Raw genomic sequence first — 6,000 nt, 5'->3', positions numbered from 1 at the left:
AAAATATATACGATCTTGAGAAGAAAAAAAAATGCTTAAAAGGCATATTAAAAATACATATTAAAATATATATTATATATTAGATATTAGAATAATGGAAGTGAAAAAAAAGCAATTCCGAAAAAAAAGGTGCAAGAAAAAAAATGCAAGTAATATATATGATCCTGAAAAAAATACACGATAGAGCCGTTCTGAAAATGAAATGGATTACAGTTAAATGCGCTGATTTTCGTTATATTAAAGGAAAAAGGAATTGCGAGAAAAAAAAGTTCAAGAAAAAAATACAATATATACAATCCTGACAAAAATTGCTTAAAAGGCATATTAAAATACATATCAAAATATATATTAGGTATTAGATATTATAATTAAGGAATTGAAAAAATACAATTACGAGAAAAAAGGTGCAAGAAAAAATATGCAGGTAATATATACTATCCTGAAAAAAAATGCACGTTAGAGCCATTCTGATAATGAAATGGATTACAGTTAAATGCGCTTATTTTCGTTATATTAAAGGAAAAAGGAATTGCGAGAAGAAAAGGTGCAAGAAAAAAAAAGTAATATACACGATCCTGAAGAAAATGCTTAAAATACATATTGAAATGCATATTAAAATATATATTATATATTAGATATTAAAATAAAGGAATTGGAAAAAAAACAATTGCGAGAAAAAAGATGCAAGAAACAAATGTAAATAATATATACGATCCTGAAATAAATGCTTAAAATGATTATTAAAAATACATATTAAAATATATATATATTAGATATTAGAATAGAAAATTGAAAGAAAAGCAATTGCGAGAAAAAAGGTGCACGAAAAAAAAATCTATTTGATATATACGATCCTGAAAAAGAGATATATAAAATAGAATACACGTTAGAGCCATTTTGATAATGAAACGGATTACAGTTAAATGCGCTGATTTTCGTTATATTAAAGGAAAACGCAATTGCGAGAAAAAAGGTGCAAGAAAAAAAATGCAATATATATGATCCTGAAAAAAATTGCTTAAAATGCACATTAAAATACATATTGAAATATATATTAGATGCTAGACATTAGAATAAAGGAATTGAAAAAAAGCAATTGCGAGAAAAAAGGTGCAAGAAAAAAAATGCAACATATATGATCCTCAAAAAAAAATGCTTAAAATGCATATTAAAAAATATATTATATATCAAATATTAGAATAAAGAAATTGAAAAAAAAGAAAAGAAAAAAAAATACTTAAAATGCATATAGATAGATATTAGAATAAAGGAATTGAAAAAAAAAATTGCAAGAAAGAAGGTGCCATAAAAAAAATTGCTTAAAATGCATATTAAAATACATATTAAAATATATAAAGGAATTGAAAAAAAAAAAACAATTGCAAGAAAAAAGGTGCAAGAAAAAAAAAATACGATCCTGAAAAAAATAAAATAAAATACACGTTAGAGCCATTCTGATAATGAAACGGATTACAGTTAAACGCGATGATTTTCGTTATATGAAAGGAAAAAGGAATTGCGAGAAAAATTGGTACAAGAAAAAAAAATGCAATATATACGATCCTGAAAAAAAATGCTTAAAATATATACGATCCTGAGAAGAAAAATAAATGCTTAAAAGGCATATTAAAAATACATATTAAAATATATATTATATATTAGATATTAGAATAATGGAAGTGAAAAAAAATCAATTCCGAGAAAAAAGGTGCAAGAAAAAAATGCAAGTAATATATACGATCCTGAAAAAAAAACACGATAGAGATATTCTGAAAATGAAATGGATTACAGTTAAATGCGCTGATTTTCGTTATATTAAAGGAAAAATGAATTGCGAGAAAAAAAAAGTGCAAGAAAAAAAATACAATATATACAATCCTGAAAAAAATTGCTTAAAAGGCATATTAAAATACATATCAAAATATATATTAGATATTAGATATTAGAATTAAGGAATTGAAAAAATACAATTACGAGAAAAAAGGTGCAAGAAAAAATATGCAGGTAATATATACGATCCTGAAAAAAAAATGCACGTTAGAGCCATTCTGATAATGAAATGGATTACAGTTAAATGCGCTGATTTTCGTTATATTAAAGGAAAAAGGAATTGCGAGAAGAAAAGGTGCAAGAAAAAAAAAGTAATATACACGATCCTGAAAAAAATGCTTAAAATACATATTGAAATGCATATTAAAATATATATTATATATTAGATATTAGAATAAAGGAATTGGAAAAAAAACAATTGCAAGAAAAAAGATGCAAGAAAAAATATGTAAATAATATATACGATCCTAAAAAAAATGCTTAAAGTGATTATTAAAAATACATATTAATATATATATATATATATTAGATATTAGAATAGAAAATTGAAAGAAAAGCAATTGCGAGAAAAAAAGGTGCACGAAAAAAAAATCTATTTGATATATACGATTCTGAAAAAGATATATATAAAATAGAATACACGTTAGAGCCATTCTGATAATGAAACGGATTACAGTTAAATGCGCTGATTTTCGTTATATTAAAGGAAAACGCAATTGCGAGAAAAAAGGTGCAAGAAAAAAAATGCAATATATATGATCCGGAAAAAAAATACTTAAAATGCACATTAAAATACATATTGAAATATATATTAGATGTTAGAAATTAGAATAAAGGAATTGAAAAAAAGCAATTGCGAGAAAAAAGGTGCAAGAAAAAAAATGCAACATATATGATCCTGAAAAAAAAATGCTTAAAATGCATATTAAAAAATATACTACACATTAAATATCAGAATAAAGAAATTCAAAAAAAAGAAAAGAAAAATAAATACTTAAAATGCATATAGATAGATATTAGAATAAAGGAATTGAAAAAAAAAATTGCAAGAAAGAAGGTGCCATAAAAAAATTGCTTAAAATGCATATTAAAATACATATTAAAATATATAAAGGAATTGAAAAAAAACAATTGCAAGAAAAAAGGTGCAAGAAAAAAAAAATACGATCCTGAAAAAAATAAAATAAAATACACGTTAGAGCCATTCTGATAATGAAACGGATTAAATTTAAACGCGATGATTTTCGTTATATGAAAGGAAAAAGGAATTGCGAGAAAAAAAGTACAAGAAAAAAAATGCAATATATACGATCCTGAAAAAAAAGCTTAAAATATATACGATCCTGAAAAAAATGCTTAAAATACATATTGAAATGCATATTAAAATATATATTATATATTAGTTATTAGAATAAAGGAATTGGAAAAAAAAACAATTGCGAGAAAAAAGATGCAAGAAAAAATATGTAAATAATATATACGATCCTGAAAAAAATGTTTAAAATGATTATTAAAAATACATATTAATATATATATATATTAGATATTAGAATAGAAAATTGAAAGAAAAGCAATTGCGAGAAAAAAGGTGCACGAAAAAAAAAATCTATTTGATATATACGATCCTAAAAAAGAGATATATAAAATAGAATACACGTTAGAGCCATTCTGATAATGAAACGGATTACAGTTAAATGCGCTGATTTTCGTTATATTAAAGGAAAAAGGAATTGCGAGAAAAAAGGTACAAGAAAAAAAAATGCTTAAAATATATACGATCCTGAGAAGAAAAAAAATGCTTAAAAGGCATAGTAAAAATACATATTAAAATATATATTATATATTAGATATTAGAATAATGGAAGTGAAAAAAAAGCAATTCCGAGAAAAAAGGTGCAAGAAAAAAAATGCAAGTAATATATACGATCCTAGAAAAAAAATACACGATAGAGCCGTTCTGAAAATGAAATGGATTACAGTTAAATGCGCTGATTTTCGTTATATTAAAGGAAAAAGGAATTGCGAGAAAAAAAAGTGCAAGAAAAAAAATACAATATATACAATCCTGAAAAAAAAATTGCTTAAAAGGCATATTAAAATACATATCAAAATATATATTAGATATTAGATATTAGAATTAAGGAATTGAAAAAATACAATTACGAGAAAAAAGGTGCAAGAAAAAATATGCAGGTAATATATACGATCCTGAAAAAAATAAATGCACGTTAGAGCCATTCTGATAATGAAATGGATTACAGTTTAATGCGCTGATTTTCGTTAGGGCCATTCTGATAATGAAATGGATTACAGTTAAATGCGCTGATTTTCGTTATATTAAAGGAAAAAGGAATTGCAAGAAGAAAAGGTGCAAGAAAAAAAAAGTAATATACACGATCCTGAAAAAAATGCTTAAAATACATATTGAAATGCATATTAAAATATATATTATATATTAGATATTAGAATAAAGGAATTGGAAAAAAAACAATTGCGAGAAAAAAGATGCAAGAAAAAATATGTAAATAATATATACGATCCTGAAAAAAATGTTTAAAATGATTATTAAAAATACATATTAAAATATATATATATTAGATATTAGAATAGAAAATTGAAAGAAAAGCAATTGCGAGAAAAAAGGTGCACGAAAAAAAATCTATTTGATATATACGATCCTGAAAAAGAGATATATAAAATAGAATACACGTTAGAGCCATTCTGATAATGAAACGGATTACAGTTAAATGCGCTGATTTTCGTTATATTAAAGGAAAACGCAATTGCGAGAAAAAGGTGCAAGAAAAAAAAATGCAATATATATGATCCTGAAAAAAAAAATGCTTAAAATGCACATTAAAATACATATTGAAATATATATCAGATGTTAGACATTAGAATAAAGGAATTGAAAAAAAGCAATTGCGAGAAAAAGGTGCAAGAAAAAAAATGCAACATATATGATCCTGAAAAAAAAATGCTTAAAATGCATATTAAAAAATATATTATATATTAAATATTAGAATAAAGAAATTGAAAAAAAAAGAAAAGAAAAAAAAAATACTTTAAATGCATATAGATAGATATTAGAATAAAGGAATTGAAAAAAAAAATGCAAGAAAGAAGGTGCCATAAAAAAAATTGCTTAAAATGCATATTAAAATACATATTAAAATATATAAAGGAATTGAAAAAAAAAACAATTGCAAGAAAAAAGGTGCAAGAAAAAAAAAATACGATCCTGAAAAAAATAAAATAAAATACACGTTAGAGCCATTCTGATAATGAAACGGATTACAGTTAAACGCGATGATTTTCGTTATATGAAAGGAAAAAGGAATTGCGAGAAAAATTGGTACAAGAAAAAAAAATGCAATATATACGATCCTGAAAAAAAATGCTTAAAATATATACGATCCTGAGAAGAAAAATAAATGCTTAAAAGGCATATTAAAAATACATATTAAAATATATATTATATATTAGATATTAGAATAATGGAAGTGAAAAAAAATCAATTCCGAGAAAAAAGGTGCAAGAAAAAAAATGCAAGTAATATATACGATCCTGAAAAAAAAAAACACGATAGAGCCATTCTGAAAATGAAATGGATTACAGTTAAATGCGCTGATTTTCGTTATATTAAAGGAAAAATGAATTGCGAGAAAAAAAATACAATATATACAATCCTGAAAAAAATTGCTTAAAAGGCATATTAAAATACATATCAAAATATATATTAGATATTAGATATTAGAATTAAGGAATTGAAAAAATACAATTACGAGAAAAAAGGTGCAAGAAAAAATATGCAGGTAATATATACGATCCTGAAAAAAAAATGCACGTTAGAGCCATTCTGATAATGAAATGGATTACAGTTAAATGCGCTAATTTTCGTTATATTAAAGGAAAAAGGAATTGCGAGAAGAAAAGGTGCAAGAAAAAAAAAGTAATATACACGATCCTGAAAAAAATGCTTAAAATACATATTGAAATGCATATTAAAATATATATTATATATTAGATATTAGAATAAAGGAATTGGAAAAAAAACAATTGCGAGAAAAAAGATGCAAGAAAAAATATGTAAATAATATATACGATCCTGAAAAAAATGCTTAAAATGATTATTAAAAATACATATTAAAATATATATATATATATATA

The sequence above is a fragment of the Penaeus japonicus genome, unplaced genomic scaffold (assembly GCF_977035675.1).
Source record: "Penaeus japonicus unplaced genomic scaffold, GWHDUDI00000001_assembly GWHDUDI00000012, whole genome shotgun sequence".
Classification (NCBI taxonomy): Eukaryota; Metazoa; Arthropoda; class Malacostraca; order Decapoda; family Penaeidae; genus Penaeus; species Penaeus japonicus.
Note: the sequence above shows the minus strand (reverse complement) of the source record.